Raw genomic sequence first — 14,391 nt, 5'->3', positions numbered from 1 at the left:
AGGTTGTTTTTCCAGCTCGTCTGTATTAACTTACGTTATTTCGTATTTAGAGCAACCTGTCATTCGGCAGACTAAATCGAAATTCTATCCAAGTCATCCTGTACTCACCGACAGCACTTTCGTGTACGATGTAGTGTCATCATGAGACAGACTGCTACTCACTCCATCCTTCATATCGTTTGCGTACATGGAGCACAAGAACGGTGCTATCACACGACCCTGGAGCACTCCTGACTGTTACCGATGAACACTCACCATACGGGACAACGTTCTGAGGTCTGTTATTTGAAAAGTCTTAGAGTCACTCACGTATGTGAGTACATACTCACTATGCTCGGACCTTCGTTGGCAGTCTGCAGCAAGACATCCTGTCAAAATCTATCAGGTAAACCAGGAATATGGAACATGTTGCTTTTCATCCATGCTTCGTCGGATACCGTAAGAGAAAAGGGCAAGCTGAGTTTCGCACGAAGGATGATTTCTAAATCCGCATTTATCTGCGGATACCAGGTTTTACTTCTCAAGGAAAGGGAGTAATCATTGAAGATAAGCGTGCACTAAGTATAACAGATCTTGTCGACTATGGTATCTACTTTGGCTCTCCAAATACCTGGGCATAACGACGGGAACTACAAAGCACATTACAGTACATTTACATCCCAACGAATAGTGTTGCCATCAGTCGAAGTTCGAAACCAACAGTAACGTTTATAAATATAATATTGGGTGGAGAACTGAGTCTCTCTTTTTTTCTCACACGTTGGCTGTCTTAGTATGCACAGAAAGGAGTAAAATTCAGGCATAAAAATCATTGATTACGTACCTAATAATGTGGAAAATCAAAGCATATAATATAAATCAATCAATTCGACTTGACCACTGACTCTATTCCAGAGACTTTGTGTGTGTGTGTGTGTGTGTGTGTGTGTGTGTTTTTGTACTAGCAAGAGATTGCAATTACCGCTCATAGAAAACGTAAATAGCTAACGAACGGCAGCACTGTTACAGGGTATATATTTGGTTTTCAGTTTAAATCTACGGAAAGATAGGAAATTAACTGCTTAGCTTTTATAGTCATGCGCTCTAATTACGCTGTTCTTTCTAAAATACTTTTATAAAGACCGGTATCTAAATGTTAGCGTTAAAGACACGTGCACGCACCTGGAGACAATTGTGAAGAAAAGTAATGTAGCCCCACAGTTATTAATGTAAAATAGACCCTCTTGTATTGCCATGGCGGTGCCACCTACCAGTCGGTCTATTTTTAGAACTATGATTAACAAAATGTTAAGTCTGCCATAACAAGAAAACGAAATCAACAAGGGATTTTCAGTCTTGAAACAGGTCGTTCTCAATAGATTTAAGATAAAATAGATTGTAGTGCTCTGTAAAAGATGTGGTTCTGACAAAATGGCGCAATTTATTCACAGATAATGGCCCGTATCTTGCTCAAAGGGAGAGTCATTTAAAATCGTGTTTGATAACGAGCTGCAACGGAGATGTACTGCATATTGGTGCTAGTATAAAGAACTGATGCCATGTGTTGAAAATGTGTTTAGTGAATTGAATAAAAACTGTTTGAGTCGGATAGCCAACGGGCGTAACGATACATAAGATCGAGCAAAAGACTTTTAAGATCACGTTTGATTACAAACTGCGACGGACATGTGCTGGATATTGGTGCTAGCGTACAGAATGGAAGCCGTGAGTTGAAAACGCGTGTAGTGAATGGAATAAAAACTGTTGGGGGCGGATAATCAAAGAGAGTAACCGTACATAAGATAGTGCTGGTGCAACAGGGACTGTCACACGGCCGGCGATTGTCTGTGTTACTGAAATCGGAGGACTTTGGAAGTGGCTACTTTAGTGTTAACGACGTCATTCACAGAGATATGGTTTAGCAGGATTTCCGTTCCCTAATCGTGTTCCAGAAACTCAATAATGAGAACTAGGCGAAACGAAAGGAAACGACTTGGAAATTTGCTGACGCGGATGACTGAAATCAATTTTTTTTCGAAATCATCGTCCAAGAAAATGAGGCGGGATGCTACGCGTTCGATGTGAAATTAGCCAGGACAGCCTGGACAGCTTTGGCAAGGTGTTCGAAAGACGAATGACAACAATACTTCTATCAATTCCAAAACTTGCATTAGTGAACTGTTTGCGGGGGCTGAATGCGTGTAGTGATCAATGGAGCTTACTTGGAAAGGCAGAGAAAGATATTTTTTCTCTTTCGCCTCTTTTCTTCATTTTATGATGTCATCTGCCGAATATTTCCCACGCAGTTTGAACATCTATAGCATGAGATGGAAATTACGTTGCAGTTATTTATAATTACAAACGTACAATGCTGTGTCACGTCACCTTTTCCTCTACATCTTAAGTTATAAGGCGAGGAAACGAGAAACAATGATAGGTAAAATCCTTTGTTCGTTTATTTTTAGAAACATTCAAGTGTTTGCTCACAGAGGAGGCAATTAACGTCGTATGTGCGAGTAGGCGCCTGTTATTAGAGAAAAGGCTAATGAACGACTCCGGGCAACACGCTGGCTGGTGCCATATCCAAACACGTAAATCTAAGTCTTTCATACTCCCTCATTTCCATTTCCTACGCATAATTTTCGTAAGCAATACCCCGTGACAACTGGCTAATTGAAGGAACCAACGGCATATCGTACCGAACTGCCGTAGCAAATTAAATTTATTTTCCTGTACACTACTCCCAAAAGTTTCGAAAAATACGTATGATTGCACAATGCTACAGTGATAATAAGAGAAGTTAACGGATTTTCTATTCTTTATCGAGTATTCAATAAACGTAGAGAGAACTTACACCATTTCCATGCCACAACGGGAAGCTGTTTGTCGTCGTACAATGAAATGTAATTTCCATACTTAAGGGTATAGTTCATTTTCATTCTTTTCCATGAACTTGGGAAAACTAGTGGCAAAGGCTTGACACCCAGAGCATAAATCTCAAACTTATTATCGTTCACCTTTATGTTTCGGAGAATTGACATTATGGGAGCCAGAACGGAAAAGACTAAGAGCTTTCGAGACATGACGTTGGAGAATAGCCTTACAGATTTCATAGGAGAAAGAACGACCAATAAAGAAGTCTTCAGTAACGTAGTGGAGAAAAGATTGTTGTGGAGGGCTATCAAGTCACAGAAGGAAAAATAGTTGGACAGCTATGCAGCCACTGGTCTTTTACTGCGAAGTTAATAGAAGAAAAAAATGTCTGGAAAGACTACAGGAAGAAGTCCAAGGCTTCAGAACAAGAGACATATAAAACAAGATCTGAAACTGATAATATAAGCTGGTACGAGGAGGCTCAAAAGATGAACCAGAGTTGCCAGGTGCGTAGCTTGGATACAAGCACCCAACACCCCACTCCCTGCCCAGACCGTGACTAAGGCTTCGATTTCACCTCCTACCACGGTCTTGATTCGATATTGTCTCCACAGACATAAAGGAGTATCTCAGGCGCGGTGATAGATTAAAGACGGAAGGGGATAACGCAATAATATTTTGAATGGAACTCATGTCCGGGAACATGACGTTTTCCGTGCTACAACCGTTTCATAACAAGTTGGTAACGTGGCCACTTTTACGAGTAATTGATTAGGCGTGACCCAGTACATCACTTGTTTTACAATTCCACTCATTAAGAGGCAAAGAAATTTCTCATTTACTGATCGACGGGTTCTCTTAGACGCAATGCACTGCGAGTTCTTCCAATCCGTGTGTGCTGTGTCTCCCTGAAGCCTGCTGACGGCGTAGGTACCCTCTTCCCGAAGCCGTTGCGTAACTATAGCTGAAAGGGTATGCTTTGGGGTTGGACGTTGTGGAGAACTATTTTGATAAAGGTGACAAGCAGCTCTACCGCGAACGTAAACATCGCCTCACAGAAGGATCTTTTCGGTGTATTCTGCAAACGTGTATTCAGCCATGTTGCTCTGACACTCATAGACACATGAGTGAGGCTCTAACCTGGTCAGCGAGATAGCACAGTGTCAAATGATATCAACCGGTCCGACGTAAGCACCCACCAGCATGACTGCCCTGTTCTCGTATATTGGTTTGACCTGTGTAACTTTTCAGTCTTTGACTACTCTTTTTCGTACCTATCTAACAAACACGTTTTCAACCGGCTGTAGCATGCAAACGGCGCGTTTACGGACATGAGTTCTAGTTCAAAATATTATTTACTTACTCCTCTCTACAAGTGCTAGAAGTGCGTAACGGGTATTTCCGGATACCCTGTATTTTGATAAGAAAATCAAGGTTTGGCAGAGACTGACATAGGTGGCAAAAATGCCTGCATAATTGTTCCTGGACTAGAATAGAACGCTCGTTAAATCAAGGAAAACCACTCACGTAAGTAACCTGATGGCGTGTACAAAATGAAGAAATAAAACACTAAATTGAGGACGGGCAAAGTGGTCACTACGTAATGATGGCACATGGCAGCAGAATGTAGGAAATTACATTAGCGGCGTCTTGGAGGATTAGCTGGTCTGGAAGGGATCGAAATTTTGAGTTGCCATTGTAATTCCAGATGATCTGATTATTATAATTAGCGCGCACAAGATAAGTGTTTCTCCGACTAACTAGCATCTTTTATCGGCCTTCTGGTGCCTGTAGCGCGCAATTAAATTGGCTGATCGTGGTGCCCAAGCGGTATGACCATGTGGTGTGGAGACTGATTTTACCAGTTATGGAAAGAAATCTTGAGGCAGAAAAACTCGGGTCTCAATTAGGCAGAACTCTTTCTGTGGGCGCCATTTAAAAACTATTAATTACTGCTGGGAACGCAGGAAGACGGAGTAGGTTATCTTCAATCAGAAAGATTCCCAACAATCAGTAATAAAATGATATTTATTAAATATGAAAAGATACTCAACTTGAAGACTTCTTCTTGTGGAATGTCCAGCATAATATTTACAAGTCCTCTAAAATATTAAAGTCCTATCATTGTGCCTCTGTGTGACGCTTAGTTAAGTCCAGGGCCGACCTACGATACCTACGGATCTTAAGTCTCGGAGATGACGGACGAACACTGCAGCTTGTAGACTCGGCAGTAACTGAGGACTGTACACGACTCGGAGCACTGAAGAGAACAGTCTGCCTTAGTGCTCCAGTATTTAACGAGGCATCGACCAATCGCTATCCGCACGCATGATGTCTATGGGTTGGCAGCTGCGGCCCCTGGCTGACTTCAGTATAGTTCGTACTGCTAACCCATGCAGCTGCTATGCTACAAATGTTTCGAGCATGGGATGATCGATTGTTGTGAGTACCGTCACTACAGTTAATCTGCATCTGTTCACAGTGCCAGAAGAGTCAAACGGGGGCTGCTGGAGTGACCCTGAAACAGCCAATAATGACTCAAGCTCTACATCTTTATCACCTACGTCAATAATCTGCAAGCCGCCAGATTTCTGGTACCAATAAATGATCCCTCCTTCCCTCAAATGGCCCAGGGGTAGAGTGACTGTTGGTAGGCCTGTGTATTAGGTGTAATTTCTAGACTTTTTCATTGTGATCATTTCATGAGACATATATTGGAGGAAGTAAGGCGTTGTCCAACTCTTCCCAGAAAGTACACTCTGGAAATTTCAATAGAAAGCTTGTCCATGATGCACAGTGTGTCTCTTGCAGCATCTGCCGCTGGATTTGTTGAGCATCTCTGTAATTCTCTTGTGCCCATTTAATGATCCCAAGATGCAAGTTTCAGGACATATAGTGATGGCAGTGGTATGATACACAAACCAGCTTGATATCATCGCCTAATGTGGTTTTCAGCAGGGCGAGAAGCGATAGTGCAAATTAAATGGGCCGTCAGGACTCCGTGGACTTGTTTCATCATTGCCAGGCCACGCCCGCGAGTCGCAAGCTGTGACGTGCCAGCATAAACGCACTATTTGGGTATATTTATGCTGCAGCCTCGCTGTGGCACATCGTTCCTCGCTCCTCGCCAGAATCCTTGTTAAATTCGTGCTGCAGCCTTGCTCCTCCACGGGAGTAATTACCCTGCAGCTGTTCACATTGTTGGCAGAGTGGTAGCAGAGGCAAATGCGGCACTACTGGAGTGACTTGTAGGACCTGATCATGGCTCAAGTTTCAGGAAACAAAGACCAGCTTGATATCAGCACCTGGTGTGGACTGAAGTGCAGTGAGCGGTGATGGTGAGTGTTAAATGGGCCGGTAAGACTCAGTGGGCTTCCTTTATCACTGCCAGACCATGCTGGCGAGTAATGACCAACGAAATGGCAACATAAACGCCAGACGTTGGGTAGCAGACACTGTCATCTTCCAACGGCCACAACAGCTTTTCTGGCGCCTCCCTGCTGTTTTCGCGTCCTAAAGTCCATTCAAACCTGGCACAAAATATTCTCTTACAATGAAAAATGCCATCTTGGCAAAAATTACTAACTTCTGAATTAACTGCAGTTAAGACCATCATCAACTGTGGACAGAACCTGTACACCAAGACATCCTTCTATCATTTAGTATGTCTCATCTGCCCTTGCAACACAAATAAAATCACGAATCAGATTTTAGTCTAAATTAATTCTTATTGGGGTATCATTCCTAGCCTCAAGGCTTGGTAATCTCTTATTAACCTATTTCAGATATGGCGATAATGGTTTGCCGTGCATGGAAGATAGGGAGAAATGGAGAACAAGAATTGCTGCCAACCAATCTACAGACAGAACAGTAGAAGAAGACACCAGCAGTAGTTACTACGACACGTAGGCGGCAGCAGCTTCCCCTGCGACTCGGCGAGCGCAGCGGGCAGAGTTCCGTGCTGGGCGGCGCGCCGGAAGGTCTGGTCGGCGCCCGTGGCCGGCGGCTTCTGCATCTTGGATGAGGCGCGGCGGCCGTGCCTCAGGCCGCTTTACCGGCCTTCCGGGCAGCAGGTGACGGCGCGCCGTTACCCCGGGCCAGTTGCCAACTTGCCGCATTTGACTCTGCGTGCCGGGCGGGCCCGGAACGTGCGCCAGGCTTTACGAGGCAACCAAAGCCGCGTTAAGGAAACACGTGCACGACCGGCATTCGACTCTCTGAGACCGTGCAAATGGCAACCGCTGCTCACAAAGTTTCTGCGTTTAGCAAAATGCCTCATCTGATTTTCTTCGACACATCTACCTTCTGTGACAGCTCACAGAAAAGGTTGATAGTGTATCTAAGACCTTCACGTGCTCTTCATGGATTTTAAAATGTAATATGACTGCACTGTGCGGGAGAGCCTAATGAATTGCCTAACCGACTCAGCTTCATTAGTGTGGCTGACTGATCCAAAGGCAAAGGAGAACTAATGTAGTACTTTAATATCATCACAGAACTGAGACAAGGAGATGGTGTGTTACCCACATTGTTCAATCTGGCTCCCTAAAGATAATGAGGGAAGCTTTACATAAGAAATCCAAAAGAATGAAGGCTGAAGGTGTGACAATCACGCACATCTATGGCCACATTATGCTCCAGCCTCACTGTTGACACCTCGCTGCTCGCACATCACACCTTTCTGCTCGCCAGGAGCCTTGTTACAATTTATGCTGTCGTTGAAATGGGCTTTCGCGGTTTGTTAATACCACCCAAGGGTGAATGACGGAAGGTGTGGACCAAAGGGATTTGAGGCACTTCATTCACTGTTTATTTTTTTTACAACACACTTCTTTATTAATAACATTGATAATAATTTTAAAAGGAAACAACACAACAGGCCTTGTAAATCGCCTAACTGCATAAGTGAACTACTAAAAATAATCGTTAATATGTTTAGGAAGAAAATAAACTTCAACTCACAAATAGCATTCAGTTGTTTACTAATTGGTTCAAATGGCTATGAGCACTATGGGACTTAACAGCTATGGTCATCAGTCCCCTAGAACTTAGAACTACTTAAACCTAACCAACCTAAGGACATCACACAACACCCAGTCAGTTTACTAATTAATTAAATGTCTGTCCAAAGCAATTTCCTTACATAATTAACACAACTTGAAATCAGAATTCCATACACATCCTTGCTATTAAATGTCTGCATAAGTTAATGGCCATACATAGTAATCTCTGAAAAACAGTTCAATTGATTTAAAAAAAGAAACACAACCACCTAAACATGTTTACAGAATTATGGGAAAGAAATGCATATACACCTTCTAATACTAAAATGTAAACTTTCACGGCCGGAAATATCATGTCCATTATAATTATCCGGGCTGTTATGCCGTGGTCGGTTGATGAATTCTGAGGTGATTCCCAACGTTTCGTCTCCGACTGCGGGAGACATCTTCAAGGGGGTCCGTAGCTTGATGGAAGGTCCAACACACACACGGGCTCGCTACTGACTGCCGCTAAATTCCGTGTCCGCGCGCCCCCCTGTGACACAAAGGGCAAGCAACTCACCAACGTAATAAGGACATAAGTTATTTGCATATACAACGTGTCCAAAACAGCTGTCTATCAACTACTTCCAGCACCTCAGAGGACACCACTTAACACAGTGAAATTAAGAGTCATCTAAACATACAGCGTAATATGCGCAAAACCACATGAACTTCCTGTGCATGAGCACACTACGCTTGAAATAAGGAGCACTAACTTAACACACTGAATTCAGAGTCATCTAAACATACCGCGCAATCTGCGCAAAACCACATAAACTTCCTGCATGAGCGCACTACGCTTAAAATAAGGAGTATTAACTTAACACAACACACAACTTTTAAATCTCCGGGTGACTGGCCTGGACTCGTGAAATGGATCTACCAACACATTATCATGGCCAATATACCGCTTCCGCTCTCCACTTGCGAGGCACGAATAGGATATGTCCTGCAACACACTGATTAGAATATCTAAGACAGTGTTCGTTACAAGATTAACACTCAATGTCACAGGGAAACAGACATCGGCTCGTTACAATAAACGCACAAATTTGGTGGCTCAAAAACACAACCAAGTCAGTGGCACACGAGAAGGTCAATAATAATGAGGCCCGGGGGTGTAAAACAATAACACTTAAGCAGAGAAGTATGAATGCGTTTGAGCAGTTCAGTGACTGACAACAACTAAGTTTTTAAAAGCAGAACACAAGTCCTCACAGGACAAACGCGGCCTTACGCAATGGACTCCTAATAGTAAGGTCAAGCGTCCAAAGCACACTGCTCAATAAATACACCACAACGGCAAGCACAATCAGTAATCGCCAGAACGATGGACACTGAGAACAAAATGCTGCTTATATCCAAACCAACTGTGCTCGCAATGGCATCACATCAGTCGCAGAGCCATAGAGACGAGAACGTAGTCACTAGAAGCAAACGGTAAATCCGTCATAAACAAGGAAGCAGCATGTTCCCGACAGCATCGGCGCCTCTACCCACCAAGTCCGCCGCGAACGCCCAAACACAATCCGGTAACGTGGCAAACTTTCCTCTTGCCACCACACACGGCGTCGGCAGACACGGCTTCACGCTCCGCGCACTACTGCCTATCTGACTGTTTCTGCTCGCCCTCCAAGATCCAACTACTCGACTGTCACAGGTGCGTCGCCGACTTCCGCCACGAGGGGTCGCCACTTCCTCTTTGCTCCGCGATACAGCGATAATATTATACGCAGTACGTTCGATAGATCAAACCCGAGCCGCCACGGCTCAGTCGTCTCGACGCTCGTTGGTAGTTACTATCCTTACGTGCTCACTTAGCTACCAGAGAGAAAAAACAAACACGGCACTGCTGGTGTAAACTTCAAGCACCCAATCGCGACTCAAGTTTCAGGAGATGCGGCATTGGTCGCAGTGTGAAACACAAACAACGTTGATATCGTCACCTGGCGTGGGTTGTAGCAACCAGCGGTTCGGCCAGCGATGGTGCAGGTTAAATGGGCCGGTGAGACTCAGTTGGCTTGTTTCATCATCGCCTGACCATGTCAGCAGGGAAGTGGCAGCATAAACGCACCCTAACAAGCTCACTGAGTTTCACCAGCCTATTTAACCCGCACCATCGCCATCCTTTCCAGTGTTCGCTACTATCCTCACTATGGTATGAAACTGCTTTATGTTTCAGGCAAGCACCGACGCCTCGTGACCTGGAACTGTAGCCGTGATCGCCCACTTTAAAGTTCCTCTAGAAGTGCTGTGTTTTATTCTGTTCAGACTCCGCTACTATATGGACAATTGCAGTGTAATTACTCCTGGTGAACAGCGAGATTGTAGCGTAAATGTAACACGGCTTCCAGTGAGGAGCGAGCCGCTATGTGCCAGCAGCAAGGTGCCGGCAGTGGTGCTGTAGCATAAACGTATCCTAAGGAAAAACTGATGAGGATGAGCGATAGCGTGCGGGCAGCAGCGAGCAAGGTTGGTGAACACATCGAAGACTGGTGATGAGCAGGACTCATGCCTATTCAAGAGATTGACTGAAGCCACTTGAAGTTCAAATGGTTCAAATGGCTCTGAGCACTATGGGACTTAACATCTGTGGTCATCAGTCCCCTAGAACTTAGAACTACTTAAACCTAACTAACCTAAGGACATCACACACATCCATGCCCGAGGCAGGATTCGAACCTGCGACCGTAGCAGTCCCGCGGTTCCGGACTGAGCGCCTGAACCGCTAGACCACCGCGGCCGGCCACTTGAAGTCTGAGCCTGATTCTACGAAACGGTTCATGCTCGTAAATATCTCAATATCTGAGGTTGGTCTTTGCAGAGGACACATTGTGTGAGGCAGAGATCAAAGCAAGGATCTAAGCCGCAAACTGATCGTACTTCGGGCTCAGCATTTTTTTTTTTTTTTTAAATCTCGCAGTCCACCAAGGAATTCCAAACTCCGACTTTATAAAGCACTAATCCAACTAATAGAGCCGTGTGACTGCGAAACTTTGAGTGTCTGTAAAAAGGACTTCAACAATCTCATTTTTGAGACATTGTCTGGTATAGGATCAGGTCGCTGGGAAATGGAGGATGCAGCACAATTGTGAGCTGACTGAAATCTGCAACAATTCAAATATTTTAGGCCTAATGAGAATTAAAAGCTTGTGTTGGCATTTGTCATCGCTTGGATGGATCAACATTGATGGCATTTGAAGTTCATGGATTTTGCTCCATGTAGGAGCAAAGAATACGTGGACCCATGAGGACCTGCTGCAGCTCGATATAAAAGAAAGAGGTAGTAATAACGCAGCAACAAAACGAATTTTGCGTTCTTCGTTTCAGAAGGTGGATTTCAGTGGCGTAGTTTTCATCGATAGTATGGCACAATGAGTTATGTCAGCTATGGATCGGCCGATATGTGACTTTTATTTTTCCATGCTATTGTGTGTGCTTGTAACAGACAGAGACTTGTAAAATCGGATGGTTCTTTTGAAAATATAAACGTTGTTGTCCCATACATAAGTTAAAATAGTCGAGTTCCTGTCTTCATTCATTCAAAAGTTACAGTCTTGTAAAGTGTGATGAATCTTGTGAAACATCCTATGCATTTTCATGCATGCCTCCGTTTCTGTTTGAAAGTATATCGTATTCACTGAAAACTGTACACAACCAGTTGTCAGGGAGATTTACAATGGGACACGTACAGGAATCCTCCTATTATGTAGCATTATGATTAGATAGGTGAAATGAATGCGCTGGGCGTCACATTAGCGAACATATTGAGCGTATAATGACGCATCTAATATTCAGCGGAGGAGCCACTTAGCTTCTGATATACTGCGTCAGTTGCGCACGGCTAAATACCTCAGAATGTATGCATGAGAAAGTGCCCGCCGGCCTCTGGAGCTGGAATCCTGTTAATTATATCTTCGTGGCGACTTATGTGCTTCTTGAGCACTGGACTGGTATCGCGGTCGTCTTCCGTCCAGTAAAACTAAGTTAGGTGCTCCAGCGAAATTGACTTGCACTGTTTTTACACTCGGGTCGCATGGACGAAAGCAATTGCTGTTTTTACCAGGCTAATGGTCGCCCATGCGTGAATGGCTGTGCCCTGGCAAGGACGCACTGGAAACGGTTTACGAACACGTCTTATTAAGTGGCTCCGAAAATTTATATAGTGGAGGAAAGTTTGGAAGGGTAGGGAACGGCTGTATGGGAACCAACAGCTCTGAAATAGCAGATAAATTGTATAGCAGCCTCTTTGTGTTAACGTCAGTGTTTTGAAGTCTTTTTAACAATAGGTATCTCTTCCGTACGTTAGTGTTTGTGTTGACGGTAATCTATATGTTTACAGATACCGGTGAGTGTATCTTCTGGCAAGAAGGCGATGGAATGCGAGGGCGCATGGAGGGGAGATAAAAAAATTGAGTGGTAGGAAAAACAGGGAACGACTGGTGTTATTCCCCTTTTCAACATAGGAATACAAATTTATGAGGAATAAACTCATTGAAGAAGGTACAATATTGACAAAATGAAATAAAAAATATGCACAGTAACACTAAAAAGAAACTTTCATTCTTATCAAAAGTCGCCAATTTTCTCTGTAAAACTAACATTATTTCTCTTAAGTTCAGAGGCTGAAAGGGTTCGGTTTATGCGTCAACGGAGCTTTCTTCACTTTCTTCAAACACCCACTATTGTCGCCTCTGCTGCGGCAACGCCCCCACGTGAAGACTTCCGAACCCGTGGCGGGTCGAGTAAGCCAGCTGCCTGGGTTATTGCTGAAACAGTATGGTGCAAGACTCAACTCTGCTAAATTTTGCTCAGGCAGCACTACCCATCTCTCCTACACGACCGAAGGCGGGCCCCTGTCGTAACAACTTTCTCCTCAGAATGCGAAAATATTTTGTTGGCGCCCACCTACATAGGAAGAAACGATCATCAAAATAAAATAAGAAAAATCATAACTCGCACGGATTATTTGAGTGTTCGTTTTTCCTGCGCGCTGTTCCAGAATGGGAAGGTAGAAAAATAGATAGATGGTTTAACGGTTACTTTCTCCGTTGCTCTCTTCTCTCTCTCTCTCTCTCTCTCTCTCTCTCAATCTATGTTAGAGCGTGCCGGTTGCGTGTGCGCCAAGGCATCTCATATACACTCTGCTTACCCGCTTGGTTCAACGCTCGGAAGGATTCATTGAGAGGGGACGGGCCCGAAGTTAGTATCTGATTGACTAGGTGATTATCATATTAATATTTGGCAACGGAAAACGCGGGGGAGGGCTCAAGCCACCAAGTGGGCAAGCAAATAATTACCACGCTCTAACATGATCTACAGTGGCGGTCGAAATAATAGAGCCACCTCTATTGACGAGATTAAGAACTAGGATATCTATTAGTTCGCGAAATCGCCACGAGTGCCGTGTTGTCAGTCCCTTGTAGACAACATCAGGGAAGACGTTGCTGCTATCTTTAGTCGTCCGAAAGGAAGCGTTTGAGCTAGACGTGTGAAAAGAGGCATAAAGGTAAGAATCTTATGTGTCAAAATAATAGAGCCGCTTTACACATGTGCCTTTAAATTGATTTTTATGCAGTTGTTTTGTATGTAAATTGACGTGTGGTTTTGTTTACATTCGTCTAGATGGGCAGAGCAAAGCATACCAGTGAAGATGAGCGTATAGTAATGTTCCGGATGTTCAAAAGTGGGATGTCCATGAATAAAATAGCCAATGTCTTGCACGTTTCGCGAAAACGAGTCCAGAACGCCATGAGACGGTCAAAACAAACAAAGCCGCAGGTGGAGAACAGGGGGCGACCTCGTGTAACTACTCCTCGCGTAGACAGACTCGTCACTAGGGAAGTGAAGAAAGACCCATTTTTGTCAACACCACGACTGAAAGCCATTTTGTTTAGCGACGAACATGATGTTCAACCATCAACCTCAACGATTCAAAGACGACTGAGATCTGCAAAATTGAATGGGCGCATTGCAAGAAAGAAGCCACATGTTTCACAAGCTAATGTTCGGAAAAGGTTAGCCTTTGCCCGGAGAAATGAACAAAAACCTAATACTTGGTGGAGGAACATCCTTTGGTCCGATGAATCCAAGTTTAATAGGTTTGGCTCAGACGGAAAAGTCTATGTGCGCCGCCCACCAAACCAGGAATTTAATCCCAAGTACACTTTAAAATACGGTGGCGGAAGTGTTATGGTATGGGGATGTTTTTCGTGGTACGGCATTGGTCCAATACACCGTATCAACGGCATAATGAACGCAGAAATGTACAAAGACATCTTGGCAAATGTGATGCTGCCTTATGCTGAAGAGGAAATGCCGCTGAAATGGAAATTTCAGCACGATAACGATCCAAAGCATACTGCAAGGATCATAAGGCAGTTTGTTCAAGAGCACAATATCGAAGTATTAGAGTGGCCACCTCAGTCCCCTGACGCATCACCCATTGAGAACTTATGGGAGATCTTAGACAAGAGAATTGACCGCTCAAAAG

The 14,391-nt window shown here is 44.1% G+C and overlaps 1 protein-coding gene across 2 annotated transcripts in view; it reads right to left on the bottom strand.

Annotated features, from left to right (window-relative positions):
• Positions 1 to 14,391, bottom strand: part of LOC124612264 (irregular chiasm C-roughest protein) — a 1,966,673-nt gene that overhangs the window by 888,275 nt on the left and 1,064,007 nt on the right. The gene's annotated exons all lie outside the window — the stretch shown is intronic.

This window comes from Schistocerca americana, chromosome 4 (assembly GCF_021461395.2).
Source record: "Schistocerca americana isolate TAMUIC-IGC-003095 chromosome 4, iqSchAmer2.1, whole genome shotgun sequence".
Lineage (NCBI taxonomy): Eukaryota > Metazoa > Arthropoda > Insecta > Orthoptera > Acrididae > Schistocerca > Schistocerca americana.
Note: the sequence above shows the minus strand (reverse complement) of the source record. Positions and strands in the feature narration are given on the sequence as shown.